Source organism: Schistocerca americana, chromosome 4 (assembly GCF_021461395.2).
Source record: "Schistocerca americana isolate TAMUIC-IGC-003095 chromosome 4, iqSchAmer2.1, whole genome shotgun sequence".
Classification (NCBI taxonomy): Eukaryota; Metazoa; Arthropoda; class Insecta; order Orthoptera; family Acrididae; genus Schistocerca; species Schistocerca americana.
In genome coordinates, this window is record NC_060122.1 from 204,343,649 (window position 1) to 204,362,788 (window position 19,140).

The 19,140-nt window shown below is 42.5% G+C and overlaps 1 protein-coding gene across 1 annotated transcript in view; it reads right to left on the reverse strand.

The window, feature by feature from the left end:
• The window catches only part of LOC124613351 (sodium-coupled monocarboxylate transporter 1-like), a 254,282-nt gene extending 246,031 nt beyond the window's left edge, over positions 1–8,251 (reverse strand). Inside the window, exon 1 of the mRNA XM_047142047.1 lies at positions 8,169–8,251. The gene's annotated coding sequence lies outside the window, so the exon portion shown is untranslated. The remainder of the gene's footprint in view (positions 1–8,168) is intronic.
• Positions 8,252–19,140: the final 10,889 nt, after the last annotated feature.

A 19,140-nucleotide genomic window follows, 5' to 3' on the forward strand; every position in this document is an offset into this window, starting at 1 on the left:
TTTTTCAAACCCTTCAGTGTCCGGAACTTCATTTACGTATTGTGACACATACAACGCTATCTACTGATCAATTTTCACACTATTTTTTTCTTCTTTTGCTATGGGTGTTCTCCCTTCTCCGTTAACATTCCGTCGCAATTTGACGTCATTCTTACCAGTGGTGTTATTTCTACAACGTTTTCAAAGTTTAATTATAATCATCCTGTAGACATGCAACACAATTTAGTAATGATGAAGAACTTGCTGAAGAGACTCGTCCAGAAGAATCAGTTTTGAAAGTAGTGGCACGCTGAGGTATTGGAGAAAGTTGGAATGCTTCTGAAGTGTTCTAAGGCTGTAGATACCGCGATAATGTATACCACAATAACCAATTCTGTTGAAGAGGAATGAAAACCTATGCAAAGGACAAACACCGGATTTCAACAGTACACCATTGGTACAAGGTAAATGCAAAGAATATTTTTTTAACAGAAAACATGTCAGTTGATCGACGAAAGAAAGAGACACATAAATGCTTGGGGAACATACAGCAGTATAAGTTAATTAGGAGCGAAGTAATAGGAAGTGTGGGAAAACCAGTGCGAAATGGCTATAGGAATAATGCGAAGAAATTGAAATAGAAATTATCGTCGGTAGAATCAGCACATACACTCCTGGAAATTGAAATAAGAGCACCGTGAATTCATTGTCCCAGGAAGGGGAAACTTTATTGACACATTCCTGGGGTCAGATACATCACATGATCACACTGACAGAACCACAGGTACATAGACACAGGCAACAGAGCATGCACAATGTCGGCACTAGTACAGTGTATATCCACCTTTCGCAGCAATGCAGGCTGCTATTCTCCCATGGAGACGATCGTAGAGATGCTGGATGTAGTCCTGTGGAACGACTTGCCATGCCATTTCCACCTGGCGCCTCAGTTGGACCAGCGTTCGTGCTGGACGTGCAGACCGCGTGAGACGACGCTTCATCCAGTCCCAAATATGCTCAATGGGGGACAGATCCGGAGATCTTGCTGGCCAGGGTAGTTGACTTACACCTTCTAGAGCACGTTGGGTGGCACGGGATACATGCGGACGTGCATTGTCCTGTTGGAACAGCAAGTTCCCTTGCCGGTCTAGGAATGGTAGAATGATGGGTTCGATGACGGTTTGGATGTACCGTGCACTATTCAGTGTCCCCTCGACGATCACCAGTGGTGTACGGCCAGTGTAGGGGATCGCTCCCCACACCATGATGCCGGGTGTTGGCCCTGTGTGCCTCGGTCGTATGCAGTCCTGATTGTGGCGCTCACCTGCACGGCGCCAAACACGCATACGACCATCATTGGCACCAAGGCAGAAGCGACTCTCATCGCTGAAGACGACACGTCTCCATTCGTCCCTCCATTCACGCCTGTCGCGACACCACTGGAGGCGGGCTGCACGATGTTGGGGCGTGAGCGGAAGACGGCCTAACGGTGTGCGGGACCGTAGCCCAGCTTCATGGAGACGGTTGCGAATGGTCCTCGCCGATACCCCAGGAGCAACAGTGTCCCTAATTTGCTGGGAAGTGGCGGTGCGGTCCCCTACGGCACTGCGTAGGATCCTACGGTCTTGGCGTGCATCCGTGCGTCGCTGCAGTCCGGTCCCAGGTCGACGGGCACGTGCACCTTCCGCCGACCACTGGCGACAACATCGATGTACTGTGGAGACCTCACGCCCCACGTGTTGAGCAATTCGGCGGTACCTCCACCCGGCCTCCCGCATGCCCACTATACGCCCTCGCTCAAAGTCCGTCAACTGCACATACGGTTCACGTCCACGCTGTCGCGGCATGCTACCACTGTTAAAGACTGCGATGGAGCTCCGTATGCCACGGCAAAGTGGCTGACACTGACGGCGGCGGTGCACAAATGCTGCGCAGCTAGCGCCATTCGACGGCCAACACCGCGGTTCCTGGTGTGTCCGCTGTGCCGTGCGTGTGATCATTGCTTGTACAGCCCTCTCGCAGTGTCCGGAGCAAGTATGGTGGGTTTGACACACTGGTGTCAATGTGTTGTTTTTTCCATTTCCAGGAGTGTATAAAAGTCCATTAACCTTCGGTGGAATTACAAGCAAGGGTGTCAACATCAGGAGTGGAATAGGACTCCACAGTTAAACCACGGTTTGATACATACAGTCACAACAGTCTGCTTCGGAAGTTGTTACTATTCGACAGCTGGAGCGGCACTACTAGCACTACAGTTATTTTGTACTTGAATTTCGATTTTTTTTTTTTTACATTTTGAGTTCGATTTGTTAGTAAATTGCCAAGAAATATGAATTATCGTGAAATACATGTGAAACCACCCCATTCACACTGATTCAACGTCATGAACTACAACGCATTTGCAGCTTACTCCGTTGAATGCAAGAGAATAAAAACAAGCATTTCATGCATGAGACCGCTATATTTCTGTTGTTGTCTATTTCATAGGCACTTTCCTTGATACTTAAAAATTTTTATGCGTCTATTGATTCACCCATTCTTATACTTCACTCGATTTTCTGACACATGGATGCTTCAAAAGCGGTTGAGTTGACGATTTTTTTCCGTTTGCGGCTCAAATTTAGCAACAATTGGGCATTGCTTTCTTCTGTTCTGGGAAACACTTTCATTGCTTTTGACGATTTATTAACACGTCTTTGTGGTTTTCCCCTGAGCTACAGGTGTGGTAGCTTATTTTGTACATTAAATAATGTAGGTATTACATTTCATATCGGTTTCCTACGTTTCACATTCACTGATTTTGTTGAAAGTGTCGCGAACAGAATTCCGCTTTGTTGGGTGGACATACTACGTCTTTCTGCAAAAGGTCAGGTCTCGCGGTGTTTACTAGCTATATTTATTATTAAAAATGGAAAACGACGTTATTCGCTAAATATCTATACACTGCAAGAGAATCGTCAGTAAACTATAGTAACCTGCAACGTACCGCCGCGCGGGATTAGCCGAGCGGTCTAAGACGCTGCAGTCGTGGATTGTGCGGCTGGTCCCGGCGGAGGTTCGAGTACTCCCTCGGGCATGAGTGTGTGTGTTTGTCCTTAGGGTAGTTTAGGTTAAGTAGTGTGTAAGCTTAGGGACTGATGACCTTAGCAGTTAAGTCCCATAAGATTTCACACACATTTGAACATTTTTTTGTAACGTACCGCTTCGTCCCTCCGAGGGTCCTTAGGAAACTGAAATATGACAAATATGATGTCGATTTTTATATCATTACATACACTCCCTGTTATAAAAGCTGTGTTAAAAATCAATATAAACATTAGTATTCGTACTCATTCGATATAGTGTTCAGAAGTGTCGCTTGCTGCTGATTCCGACGCTGTTATTGCTGTGGATAAAAAAGAGACGGAGTGTCGCTACTGTTATGTTAGAGACTGTGGTTAGGGGAGGAAGCGGAGAGGTAGAAAGAGAACATCTAAACCCACTGGGAAGATTTCTCTAATATTATGATAGAGGATGAAATGGGAGTCGATATGGAAGATAATGGATTCCACTATTAGTCAGAGTTTAATATAGCTGTGACAGATATGCAATGAAGTAAGTCTGGAATTTTTAAAATCATTTGGGAAATGGCAAACAAAATACTAATCAAGATGGTGTGTAGACTGTGGAGTCTCCTGTAGTGCAGTGACATGATACTCTGCGGTATCGCCAGACGGTGCCATCAAGCACAGATATTCCACATCAGGCCCCACATACTTACTTAGGCCTCTGCCACGAGATCTTCAAATGGTCTCCCTCACTCGCCGATGTCGGACCGAGGCTCGAACTAGGGACCTTTGCTTTTCGCGGACAAGTGCTCTACCATCCGAGCTACCCAAGCACGACTCACGATCCATACTCACGGCTTCAGTTCTGCCAGTATCTGTCTCCTACCTTCCAAATTTCACAAAAGCTCTCCTGCGAACCTTGCAGAATCAACACTCCTGGAAGACAGGATATTGGGGAGACGTGGCGTAGCCACAGCCTGGGAGATCTTTCCGGAGTGAAACTTTCACTCTGCAGCGGAGTAGAGCACTTACCCACGAAAGGCAATGTCGCGAGTTCGAATCTCGGTCCTTTACACAGTTTTAATCTGCCAGGAAGTTTCAACACTCATCCAGTTCGTCAGTTGCGATTCAGTAGCTGCCAACAGTTCCAGCTGATCGACAGCAACAGTTCCAGTCTACAATTATCGCCCGCCGAACAGATCAGTTGTCGTCATAAGCCAGCCTCTATAATCGAGTGATCTTCGCCGAGTGTCAAGTGGGATTCATTATTCACAGGCAGGATTCAAATCTCTCACATACAGCAATCCAGAGAGACCTTCTGTAGATTAAATAGTTCTCTTTCACTCTGTTGGGTTAGACTGGTATCTTGCTTGTGGACTAGAGAGCGTTGTATAAGTCACAACTCTGAATATTTCATTGCACGTAGTGTTAATAAATGTTTATTACTTGTTTCATTTTGTTGCCTGTATTACTTGTTTTAGATCTAAATCCTGCGAGCAGGTCTGTTGCTGGCATTCGAGCCAACTGTCTTGTACTGGAACAGTTCTTTTGTAACAGGGGATTCGCTTCGTGCTGCCTTAGATATTGGGTATCAGATACTTTTGGTGATTTCAACAGAGACATACCATCAGAGTTTCTGAAAATATCATCCCTCATTCTGGAAGATAGCAGGTGCAGTTGAGTGAGGGAATTGCCGTAGAATCATCTTAACGGATTATGCGTCCAAGTTGCTGACAGAAGACTGGAAAAGAAAATCGAAGTGCCGTTAGATGACCATCAGTTTGGCTTTCGGAAAGGTAAGGGCACCAGGGTGGCTGTCCTGGCGCTGTGTTTGACAATGGAACACTTAATAAAAATTTAAACACATTCATTTTGTCGACCTAGAAGAAGCGAAAAAGAGGGAGCAAGTCGTTAGAAATTCTGTGAAAAATAGGAGTAGCGGTTAGGGATAGCGGCTAATACACGATAATACACGAAGACCAAAGCCCGAATGCTGGAATTAATAATAGAGCAGTAGTCCTCTACTCTCAGTCTCTGCGTTAATATTCAGGGAAAAGTATTTCAGCGATAATATGCTATAATTAAACTGCTACTCTCAGTGAAAACGAATAATTACAGGACCTGTTGAATCGAATGGTCTGATGAGTACAGATATGGATTGAGAGTAAGCCGTAGAAGGACGAAAGTAATGAGGACTAGCAGATATGAGATGAACGATACACAAAATTAAGGAATTTTTCTGCCATGGAATAAAAATAACGCGTGACTTATGAAACCAGAAGGACACAAACAGCAAACTAGCGCCGAACGGGGGATACCTCGCCTCAATAAGTGTACTTAGCAGGGAAGGCGTGCATCTCATTAATAACTGAGTATGTAGTGTGCAAGTGCTACTGAGATGAGGAGGTCGACACAGGTGAGAAATTCCGTCAGTGAAATTCCTCTGGGGAAAATGTTTTCATTGCACACAAACGTACGGTTACCAAAATACGTAGTACTCATCCACACTCATATTTTAAATAGCTGTTTACGGACGTGAAAATGTCACTGCAGTTTCATAGTAAATATGTAACATTCAGTTATTTCACGGCTAAACTTCATTACAAGTTTAGTTCAGAAAAGAGCGAGTCATACTGCTAAAACAACTAATTATCAACCTACCGATTTTCTTAAACCAACATTTAGCTTTAGATGAGCAAGAAAAGTTCGACATCATATATTACTGTGAAGTAGAACTAATGTAGACGCCCACCTCCGTCCACACCCCCCTTCCCCCGCCCCCCCCCCTCCCCCCACACACACACACCTGTGTGTATGGGTGTGTGTGTTCTTTATTAAATTAACACACTATACATGAAAGTAACAGGATGTGTCACTCTTAAAATGGTAGCCAACACCAAACGGATCACCACTTTTGCTCATCTTTCACACGATTTTAATACGAGAGTCGTTTAATAACTAATGCCCCATTTTTTTTTTTTTTTTTTTTTTTTTTTTTTTTTTTTTTTTTTTTTTTGGAAAGCCATTAATATACATAGATAAGCGTCCTTGTTGATGCTTCACACCTGATGTATGTTCTGTGCGCTGGTGAAGTTTCGAACCGTTCTGGCAAATGGCAGAGCTGTAGTACTGCGTCAAAATGACGTCTACATATGACTCACGTTACAAGCAGCGTGCTGTTATTGAATTCTTGTGTGCAGAAAAAGAAACCGTGGTGAACATCCATAAACGTTCGTGTACAGCAGTGTATGGCGATGCTGCAGTTGATGGTACAGTAGGTCGATGTGTAAAGAAAGTTACAGCCTCAGGAAATGCAGAAACAGAGCTCCATCATCAGCCACGCTCGGGGTGGACATCACTGCCTCATCCACCCCACAGTCCAGACCTGGCACCCTCGGACTTCCATCTCTTTGGGCCGCTTAAAGATTCTCTACGGGGAACACAATTTGCCTACAGGACAAGAGCTTTTATGAGCAGGGAGTACATGCTCTTCCACAGCGTTGGCGTATGGTCATAGAATGTGATGGAGACTACGTAGAAACATGGGACTTGGACAAGACACGTTGTTCTATATTGTCACCAAATTCTGACTCTTAATAATAAACATGTTCTGAGAAAAAAAAGTGAGGCATTTACTTATTGAACGGCCCTTGTATATACTTAGGTGGTGTAATATAACAATGACAGCTAACTTTCTAAACCGGTATTTAAAAGAACTACTGATATCAGTGAATCTACCACATCAAAATAAATTTTATTTCAAATTTAAGTAAGGAATTAATTGTACGGGGTTTTGGTAGTTTTATTTATCCATGTCATGGCTGTCATATTCCGGCAATGCCATGTATTTTATTGTTACTTCGTAATCATTAGCGTTCAAACGAAGTTAAATGAAGACTGTATTTTAAGTAAGAATTTGGAAAAGTTTGTCAATCAAAATTCATAACAACAAAGATAAGTCACGCTAGCTCATTATTATCGCGTCGCGTACTGCTGTGATGCATTCGTGCATTCGTTTCTCTTTTTTTTTCTCATGAAGTTAAAGAATTCTAAGGTTCTGATTGTGAGCTCTGACTCAACTAAATATTTTGTAATCCCTGGTATCTGAAAACTTATTCGTTCTCAAGTAATGACTGACATCAATACACGCTTTACTGATCATCACGTGAACTCAAGGCCGATTATAAGCAATTGGCTTCAAAAATAAATTATCCCCTTTAGATTTGATTACTCGAATAATTTATTCCATGATTGGAATTTCAGTACAAAACAAATTTTAACTGACAGACTCGATTATTTAATGTAACAATTACACTTCCATGCACTCATTCTTTATTAAAACTGTGCATTCGGTTACCGTACTTGTGATTAAACGTACACTTAACCACATCATTTCGACCAATTTTCTTCGAAACCGGTGCCTTTCAGACAAATTATGTAAACGTGATTGATTATATCTTACACCGGACACTGTAGTAACGTCAGAATAGGACTCATTCTCTCAGGTCAGGTCAGTCTGTACTTCCTTAAAAAGTGAATCGTATGATTTAACCTCATACTCTACACTCCTTCTAAAAATAATTTCAGTGATTCCGCCACTATTAACAGCAGAACCTCTAGAACTGGGCTTTCACATCAGTGATGCCTTTCAACAGAGCAGTACGAACATACTACTTCGAGTGTGGAATGAAGTTGACTGGAAACTCTATATGTGCAGAATTCGCAGGAGTGAGAGAGATGTGGGACGGTGGAGAAGGTTCCAAGCTCTTCTCACAAAAACTTCATTAATTCTATCAATATGTTTCCAAAATAATCAGCAAAGGCAATTAGTGCAACCGCTTCAGTTCTTAATCAAGTGTGCGTTTCTTCTATACCTTTCTCTAGAGACGCAATTAATTCTCAAATCCTTTCGAACACCAGATTCTTGTGAAGAACTCATCGATGACGATGTCATAAATATCTTCTCTTTGTTGCCAATATAACACACTAATTTCGGATGATAATTTTTGACTGCTAAGTTTAAGCCTCATCGCAATTACAGGGAATGCCATGCCAAGCCACCTACGTGAAAATACCACAAATTTCACTACGGAGTAGATGCACGACGCTGGTACTGTTGAACTGAATGTAGGCGTGGCTCACCCCTTGACAGTGACGTCGTACGATGAGAAGTCGGTCAGCAGGATGTGGAGTCTTCGCAGCCCCTCTTAGGTTGGTAGGCCTGCGGCATCTGGCGTGCTCCTTGGAAGCGACTGCGCCGCGATTGTCTCCTCCGGTAGTCTAATAGTTGGCCGGGTACCTTGTTTTTGTCAAGGACGCGGCGATTATTTTTGTTTGCACGGGGAAGTCTACCCAGGTCTGACACGATAAGGAATAATAGGGTCGTTGCCTGTCCAATGTTCGGCGGCATGATGTAATATCTTACCTCACAGAAAAGTGAGCACTTAACGGGGCATTGGATATCTGTGAATTCTTAGAAACAGTCTTGTCTCGTAACGCCTTTGAATTTAACAGGGAGACCTAAAGCCAGCGAGAAAGGCTAGCAATGAGAAACAACCTCGCAGGCATTGTATTTAAATTTTAACAATAACCTCAAAGTCCAGTTGCTTTGAAAAACACCATTATTACAGATACTTCGACGGCTCTGTTTTATCACACAGAAGTGATACAGAGATGTGAAATGTAGTTGCCCAAAAATGTCTTCCATGCACCCGGATCACTGAATTTACCGTTGATACCGAAACATTTCGGAAAATTAACTTGCTCGAGACGGCTACAACAGAGCGGGACAGGGGAACACGTATTCGGGACGTGTGGAAAGCCAACATGTACAAATGTTATTACAGCAAATTCATGCCACCCATACAGTGCATAACGGCGTACTTTACATTCACGATTGATAGAATTTTAAGGTTTCCGTTGCTAGGAAGCTAAACCGACAAAGAGCTAGTACTTCTGAAACAAGTCTCGATTAATAATAACTATCTTCTTAATATGATTGAAATATACAGGGTGAGGCAGGAGGAAAGCTGCTAGCTATGAGGGGTGATAGTGTTACCAATTCTGAACAAAAAACTTGATATGGGCGTACGCCATTTTCCTAATGATTTCTGAGATAGAACACATTTAATATATGTTTTTATTTATTTTCTCTGTTCCTCAAACACCGTCATTTTTAACTACGTACCACGGTAAAATAGGGGAACCTAAGGCGAACAATTTGGTTGGTTGGTTGGTTGGTTGCTTTGGGGAAGGAGACCAGACAGCGAGGTCATCGGTCTCATCGGATTAGGGAAGGACGGGGAAGGAAGTCGGCCGTGCCCTTTGAAAGGAACCATCCCGGCATTTGCCTGGAGCGATTTAGAGAAACCACGGAAAACCTAAATCAGAATGGCCGGACGCGGGATTGAACCGTCGTCCTCCCGAATGCGAACAATTTGGTATGGGACACTTGTGGTCTATCAAGTCGGGGAGCTAAGTCAAATTGACCTACAACAACAACCTAATCTACAGTGCGTGTACGTCGCGCGAGATTTTCAGTTTTTCCGCGCTCTGTTCAAGCAAACTATTGATCCTAGAGAAAAACTGAATAAGGTCTTTTTTATAGGAAATTTAATGTAGTTTAATTTTGCACTGCGACACATATGTCTGGAGGATGCGGTTCTCGTGTTATTCAAGAAAAATGTACGAAAGTTGTATTAAATGTATTCTGTCTCGGGAAACTATTCGGAATGCGAAGTTTTTTGTTCACCCCAGCCACTAACACCATAACTCTTCAAAGCATGCACTTTCCCTCCTGAGTCACCCCGTGCACAGAAATTTAGAAAAGGCTTTGGCGCGAATAAAATCTGTAAATGCAGACAATAAAGCCGCCCCTAATAACAACAACGAGGGCCGCGCAGGATTAGCCGAGCAATCTAAGGCTCTGCAGTCATGGACTGTGCGGCTGGTCCCGGCGGAGGTTCGAGTCCTCCCTCGGGCACGGGTGTGTCTGCCTCTCCTTAGAATAATTTAGGTTAAGTAGTGTGTAAGCTTAGGAACTGATGACCTTAGCAGTGAGGTCCCATAAGATTTCACACACATTTGAACATTTTTTGAATAACAATGAGGTGAAGGAAAGATATGCAGCAATGATTTAAACGAACGAATATCAGATAAAATTAATGTAGAATTCGAGGCCAAGAACGCACTAAGAAAAAAATTAAAAGATATAATAACATGTGACGAAAATAACTAATTTTTGAGCTCGAGCGTGTGCAAACTCAAATGTGGTTGCTATATCGGCCACACAGGCAGTAACTTCATAACACGAAATAAAGAACACCCAAATAAAAGAGTAAAAAGGTCTACGTCTAGACCAAAAGCGTTCCCTACACAGCTTGTTGGAAGAACCTGAAATAAATGACAATCCAGAAAATAACTACATGAACTCCGAAAATGAGCAAACCGAGTTCCGTCACAGAAACTGTTTCGATACCTTCAGACTCATTCATTAGTATGGGACACAATTGCAGTACATTTATAATATATGATGAATATCACTGCATAAAACTAAAATAAACCGACTAAATATTAATATCTAGCTTCCTAATCAGCTCCAACGCTGCGACACTGGCGTTCATTAAACCAGTCCACATGTCCTTACAGCATCGTAGGACACACTCCTATCTTAAATGTCTGATAAGTTGTTTCTGTGCACCACAGAACTCGGAGACTCCACAATACTCCATTAATGGAGTGAGTGAGAGCACCGACCACATCTACTGCGGATTCTATTTAATTTGAGCTACAGTCTCCTGTCATGTTCGACGCCCACATTGTCACAGTTATACTTCTCGGACCATTCCCGTTCTTGGTAATTTCCGTTGTGTGGGTAGTTCTTGTTCCAGAGATCTCTTGCTTTGGTGTTACCTGCTCAGCTAGCTGGTTATGCACCTGCCTGGTGAGAAGGAGATCAGTGCTTCTAATCCCGGTCCGGTACACATTTTCGCTAGTCGCCACTGTTTCCGCGTAATGTCCCGATGCAGCTGACATCAGCAATCCCTTTTCTTTGTCCCCCACTCCACCTTCAATTTACATATATATCACAGCTGCGGATTCCGTGTGGTGTCTGTTCTTTCGGACCTGTTGAGCGGCAGTTTTCTGTGCATCTGATGCTCATGAAGTCATATTTCCTGAACTATGTGTCGTATAATGACGTATTTCCTAGGTGTATTCAGTGGCATATGTGTATACTTCCTGCAAAATGTCTTAAGAATAGAGTTAGTAGTAAAGATGTATTAAACTGAAGCGTCATACACGAGGCAGTTGTCTGTGTCGCTTGGCCACCAAGAGCTGTTGCATAACGACTTTATTCACGGATCCAGTTATATGGCTCCCTCCGTGTATAGCGATTTTACGACTATGACGTGTGAGGCCTGAAGATGGCATCAATGTAATGCCCAAACAGGTAGCACATAAGTTCATAAAATAAATTCCTACAATACATACGGCTGTTGGTAAATTATTACATCAAGGTCTGCATAATGTGTTGCGAATACAGTTAGTGGAACAGATGTAATAAATTAAACTGTCAAGAACGACGCGGCAGCTTTTCATGGATTTCAGTACTTGGCGTCATATCTCCTGAGTGTCTTACAAAATACAGTTAGTAGCTTTGTTAATGTGAAAAATCAAGACTGATATAAATATAACGTCTTGCATGATGCGTCTGTTTTTTCATGCATCTCAGGGTTTATGACATCATATCTCCTAAACCATGTGTCAACAATGATACGGTTTTTCTGGTTCATTAAGAGGTATGTGTGAATATTATCTGCAAAATGTGTGGCGAATAGATTTCGCAGTAAAGAAGTAACAAATTGAAACGTTATTCTTCATGCGGCAGTTTTACTGCAGGAACAGCAGAAACGTAGTAAGCCCTGAAATTTCTTCGTTTCGTTGTTTTCAGTAGGTCATTAGCGAGAAAAAGTTCAGTAAAGCTTTGAAATTACGTATAAAATTCGGTACAAGTTGTAACGGGATATCCTCCTATAGCATTACTTTTCCTCAACAGTAGTTCCTGATACCAGTATTATTTTTAGAATTTTGGGCAGGGCAGTATTATCTCAGTTGCTCTTCCGAAAGCTTTCATATAATTCTGTACACACTATGTTATATTTAAAGCAAAAATTTATGAAAAGGAATTACTTTATTTCGATGTTATTATCGATTAGTACTAGTTCTGAAGTACTAGTTCTGAATGTGCAGTTAATAATTTTTTCAGAAACATTTGAAGTTACGAATTATTGCCACACATAAAATTTGTATTATTAGTGACACAATACAGTACTGATTACTGCGTCTATTTCTGGATTCATTTGTGAAGTAATAATCGAAAGAAATAATAATACAGAAACTAGTGGAAATTCATTTGTTAAGAAAAATTGTAAAGCCTTTGGAATATGCTTATTTCCGAAGAGTGTAAGAGTCGCAAGGATGCCTCTGTTGTGATCGGACGTATTTTAGTATTTTGTACGAACAATGTAATCTCGGCTTTGTTAATGTGAAAAGCCAAAGAACTGTATGATATAGTAACATGTGAAAAAAATAGTTTTACGTAAAACAAAAATTCTGCAACAACAAGCTTCAAACTGATTTAGATCGCCGGCCGTTGTGGCCGAGCGGTTCTAGGCGCTACAGTCTGGAACCGCGCGACCGCTGCGGTCGCAGGTTCGAATCCTGCCTCGGGCATGGATGTGTGTGATGTCCTTAGGTTTGTTATGTTTAAGTAGTTCTAAGTTCTAGGGGAATGATGACCTCAGATATTAAGTCCCATAGTGCTCAGAGCCATTTGAACCATTTGATTTAGATCAATCCAACCCTAGGACCTAAAATGTGACATTTCCAGCTTCAAGAAACAGACGCCTAGACAAGAAGAACTGGAGCCAACTCTGCATGACGAGCTAAGTAAACTAGAAAGTTTATTGTAATCTTTGCTTCTCTCACATCTTCGTAACAGACTAATGTGGATAATAGATGGAATTAGGAACAAGAGGGGAGATTATAAAGTCCCTATGTGCTATCATTCTCTGATACTGGATACCTATAGTGCGGTTATTTGTGAGTCATGGACTATATTATTGTTTCAATCCCACTCTTTTGATAGGCAGGTGGTTCTTAGCCCCACAGCAATGATTTCCAAACAGTAAGCGATTTATGTATCGAGTTTGGTTGAAATTATTCCAGTGGTTTAGGAGGAGGTATGGAATATCCATTCATACATACATATATACATACTTAAATGCATTTTTATACTATGTATGGATTATACACATATACCTTTGATTGACTGTAACTGGTGTTTTACTAATACCTCCAGCACTTATCGGCGTAAATTACATTTAATCTACACTGCTGGCCACCGTAAATGCAACACCCTGAAGGAAGCATCCGAATCAAGTGAAATTTACACCATGGGTTTGCAGCGATGAGATATGCAACTGATTAGAATTTCAGCGCAGACGCACATCACGCGCGCCTGTGGCGCCACCTCATAGCGCCATTTAAGGCTTGGCGATTTCGACGAGTGTACGTTCGGCACGTGTGTTTACCTTGTGGTTGTTTCACAAGACGACCAGTTATGCCTCGTAGACAACAGCGAACATCGTTTGATCAAGTATCCGAGTTCGACAGAGGAAGGATAGTGGCTTACCGAGATTGTGGATTATCATACAGAGAAATCGCTAGTCATGTTGGACGAAACCAAACAACTGTATGCGGATATGTGACCGTTGGATGCAGGAGGGTACGACGGACCGACGTGGTCGATCGCATTCACCTCGGTGCACCACTGCACGTGCTGATAGGCAAATTGTGCGCGTGGCAGTGACGGATCGCTGAGTGACATCCCGAACCATAGCACAGCACATTGCGTCTGTAACGCATCATCCAGTGTCTGCGCGTACCATTCGACGCCGTTTACAGCAGAGTGGTCTGTCCGCAAGACGTCCATTGCTTCGTCTACCATTGACGCAGAACCACAGACGTCTCCGTCGCCAATGGTGTGATGACAGACGGATGTGGACGGCAGAATGGAATGACGTTGTCTTTACTGACGAGGCACGCTTCTGTCTGCAGCACCACGATGGTCGGATTCGAGTGTGGAGACACCGTGGAGAGAGGATGCTAGACAGCTGCATTATGCACCGCCACACTGGTCTTGCACCGGGTATTATGGTATGGGGCGGTATTGGATATTACTCTCGCACGCCTCTAGTACGCATTGCCGGTACTTTAAATAGCCGGCGCTACATATCCGAGGTGCTGGAGCCAGTTGTCCTTCCTTACCTTCAGGGCTCGGCCACAGCCATATTTCAACAGGATAATGCGCGACCACACGTGGCACGCATTGTCCAAAGGTTTTTCGTCAATAACCAGATTGAATTGCTTCCCTGGCTGGCTCGCTCTCCGGATCTTACGCCGATAGAAAACATGTGGTCCTTGGTTGCTCAACGAGTGACCCAGATTACATCCCCAGCTGCCACACCAGATGATCTTTGGCAACGTGTGGAAGCTGCTTGGGCTGCTGTACCCCAGGAACACATCCAACGTCTCTTTGACTCAATGCCGAGACGTGTGGCAGCGGTGATCTCCAACAATGGCGGCTACTCTGGCTACTGATTCTGGCAGGAACCACATGTCACAGACGTCTGTGAACGTAATCATTTGATACTTGGTCAACATGTTATCTACAAAATAAATTTTGTTGTGCTACCTCTTGTCTTTCTTGGTGTTGCATTTACGGTGGCCAGCAGTGTATAAATATGCGTCCACTTGTTCTTTTCTATACTGACTAAGTTCCTATGTGTAGGTGCTGTAACTTTGTGTGTCGATTTTCTCGTTTTATAAATCCATTGATATATTTTGTTCATATTTTCTCATTTTTAAATTCTAATACTGTCTGCAAACTCTAACTGACAATCAAATTTCATAAATTAACGTGTGACCGACACATAGACTTTCATAATCTTATCCAATAGAAAACTCTCGCCGATCTCCTCAGGAAGTTCCAACGCCTCATTACTTCTATTGCTTTTGGACACACCACTATCAGCACACCTCACTTGCTACTGTGTCAAGAGAAATCGCAACAGTGACTATCGTATTGGCGGCCTGTGGTGTTTCAGACATTGTCGCACTGTTCACGTGGATATTTGTCTTTCTGTAAACAAGATACGTGGCACGACTGTACGATCTCGCACGGCCAAGTGAACAATATGTCTGTCCTCTCGAGCGCTATTCGCTTGGGGCCGCTGATAAACCACATGGCGCTGAGTATGGCCTTCCTGGAGCCCTCGATTCGGCATTCTCGTGGCAGTCATGAGATTCCGACAACCTGTATGGCGTATCCTGTAGCTGTCGTTTTCCGAAACTTGCTGACTTATCTGTATCGTTCTTTCACGATGAGTCGGTTCAGGGCTCATGTATCAGAAGCCGGTACTTGTGGTGCCAAACTTACAGGGGCGTCAGCGGCATCACAACCAAAAAGTTTCATGCAGGACGTATCATAATTAGTAGCGCCTACCTGGGGCTCCGATCTGAAAGGGGCACAAGGGACACTCGAAGATTTATATTCACTTCGTATCAAACTGAGTAGTGAGAAGTGACACGGGTGATAGTGAACAAGGGAAAATGGGCGACGGGAGGCGCGGAAGAATGTTTCGGAACCGATCCTGCTTACGCGAGGCATAACTAACATTCAAATGTGATTTCCTAACGAGAAACCCGCTGCGTGAGCTTCCTTTGTATACAGACCGTAGACGGCGTAACTCCTATCTGTATTCTGATGTTGCGCTTAATGCTTAATCATTTGCATCTCCAAGCATGGAGCACACTTCATGACATTTTGACGTTTATTGCATGCCGTCTTCAGTGTGTTGTGTATTTAAGTGCCAGAAGAGTAGTTTTTGAGTGACACTCGATATCTGGTTAAAAGCAGAATTGAATTCCGCAAAGCACCACGTCGACGACTTATATAATTAGGACGTAAACGTACAGAGTATGAAATTAACTCCAAGATTTATTACTGATATAATTCAGTTGGCTATGTCATATTCGATGGCAGTTGAGCAACATAAACGAAAGCAACATCGGGTGTGCCCCTAGAGCAAAACTGGAACACCGTTATCCTAAATATATTTACACTAAACGATTATTCAGATGGGTTTAGAAGCAATGTTCGTTGACAATATTATTGTTAAGATATAGTAAAGTACCGTCGCTGGATGATTTCAAGAAAATTTAGAACGTCCTAGATGACAGTATCTTTATGTTCTCAGTGACAACAGTCTGCATGCTTACAAATTATGGCTAACGCCTATAAATTGGAAAACACTATTAGTATTCCGGTGTAAGTGAATATTTAACTTTGGGAACACGTCGTATTGTTTAAGTACCTATTGGTAACCCTACGAAATTAACTGAAATGGAATGCATTTGGGAAGTCAGTATACAGAAGACGTACGTAAGATTTCTCTTTCTCGAAGAGTTCTGGGAAACTGCAGTCTAATGAGTAAATGATAGTGGTGACGTAAATTAAAGTACTGCGACCATGTTTAGAGCTGTTACTATCGTGAGGAGATGACAGCAGAAGTTGAAGGCATGCAGAATGCGTTTATACAGCCGTATTAGAACGGAACAGCCCGTACTGAAGTGCAACGGAAATGCTGAGGGAACTTATATGGGAATGTTAAGAGAAAGAGAGACAGTTTCCTCAGGAAACCTACGAGATTAATTAATGCTCAGTAGTCCCCTTACGCAATATAAATCCACTTGTTTAAATGAATAAGTGGCATGTTGTAGATGTGAGTGAATTACATGAAACCATTATTTAGTGAGTTAATCATTCAATGCTGAATTAAGATAACTGGAGCATTCCAGTAGTTATTAAAAAGTCTGAGATGGAAGATGGTGCTGACTTCAGGTGTAATTATTGTGAAAGATAATTACTTTTAGATAATTTAAAATACGTGAATGGAAAGTCGAAATGCTTAACTTTCGAATGGAGTAGGTCGCCTTTCTCAAATATAAGTGTTAGCACACAGGTTTCTGCATGTAGTGAACTGTAACGGTAACTTAAACTAAATGTAACTTTTAATTAACAGTTTCCTATGAAAATCCATTACACCAAGGGAATGACAACACTCAAAATGACAACCTGAAAAATAAATTCCTGTAAAATTCCGTCTAAAGAAGAGCTTGAATTTTTATTTAGGTTTTACACAGCAATAGGTAAATACACTGAAACTAGATAAAAATTGTTAGAAAAATTTGGTTGTTTACGGGAGTAAAAAAAAAAACGTAAGCGATGTGAAGAATCTGAAGAAAACATCTGTTGTGTCATAACTGTATATAGCACATATGTACATACGAGGTAAATTACACTTCCAGTGAAACGGTGAATGTTAAAAATTGCTTTGGAACATGTTCTAAATGGAGATGAAAGCAGGAGGGAAATGACCCATATGCGATAATTTCATCTCCACGGATACGGAAACAACTGAAAGCGGGACGGAAACCACCAGCAGCCCTGGCATTCGTGCTGATCACTCTAATCAGCATTAGTACTAATCACTCAAACAACAGAAAATCAGCAAACATTAAGATGTCTCTTACCACTGTATTCCTAACTTCAAGAGCACCCGAATATCACCAAAAAAACTGAAATACTGCACGCAATATTATGTAAAAAATTAAATTTTCTTCAGTTTCACAGAAGACCATTACTAAACAAAAACTGAATTTGCACACTACAGTTAAAGGATCACTTTATCGAATCCCCATGATTCCCACCCATTCCGACGTTTAAGTTTATAATTTGGCTCAAAGATGGGTACAACTTTCCCCTGCAATGATGCAAAAGCGTGGTGCCCTGTAATGTCACCTTTGGGCTCTAAGACGCTTCAAACAGCAGGGCGCCAACACGTGCGAAGAAAATACAACTCAGAAGTGCATGCCACGACTAAGTTGGGTTAATGATGGCACATTGGCACCAAGTTTGAGCAAAATTCTGTCCAATACCACCGTGGACGGATGGGAAGGTCGTCAGTCACCCTCTCACCCACACGTCACCCTTCTTTTGGCGCCTCTGCGAAGGACATCAGAACCGCGGTGCCCAGCGCTGAAACCACACGGGTTTTATTACGAGTGGAAGAGGAAAACATTCCGGGCATACCGCCGGTCAGGAGGCCGCAGAGGGTGACAGATAGTGACGCGAGACTGGACGCGCACGTAGTTTATGTATCAGCCAATAGAGGACAGTATTGGATAGGGGACTGTGATTTAGTTTCGATTGTGCCCACTAGAGTGCACTAAAGTAATAGAATGTTTTTCATAAACTATTCTAGTATTTTCATAAAGTATTATTATGTCTTTTTGTGTATGTAAAATGTTATAAACGTGTTTTAGCAGTATGAATGATGCGTGAGTGTGGTTTAAGGTTAATATGAAGATAATTGTTTAACGAATTATGTAGTGGGATTTAGTGTGGGAACATTTCGAAGAAGTATGGATGTGGACAAAGGGGATTTCTGTAGAACAGATTTGTAAAGTAAGTTTATGGTAAAGGAAAAGTAATTCAGGTATAAATAACAGTAGTAAATAACTTTATGCATATACAAAACTTCAGAATGTTAGATAATTGCCGGCCGGAGTGGCCGTGCGGTTCTAGGCGCTACAGTCTGGAGCCGAGTGACCGCTACGGTCGCAGGTTCGAATCCTGCCTAGGACATGCATGTGTGTAATGTCCTTAGGTCAGTTAGGTTTAATTAGTTCTAAGTTCTAGGCGACTGATGACCTCAGAAGTTAAGTCGCATAGTGCTCAGAACCATTTGAACCATTTGTTAGATAATTACGTCGGTAAAAAGTGCAGTCGTTAGGTTTACTATTTTGCGATTGGTTATTGATGAAAAGCGCGCACTGACGTGGGAGAATGTTGTTTTGCTATTGGCTGTTGAGTTAACTGACCAATGAGAAAGCAATATTCTTCACGCGCCTTTTTCTGCTAGTAGAGAATACTTAGAGTATTCTAGAGAGGAGTCGTAGCCTAGCCATGAAACAGTTCGGACGTGTGTAG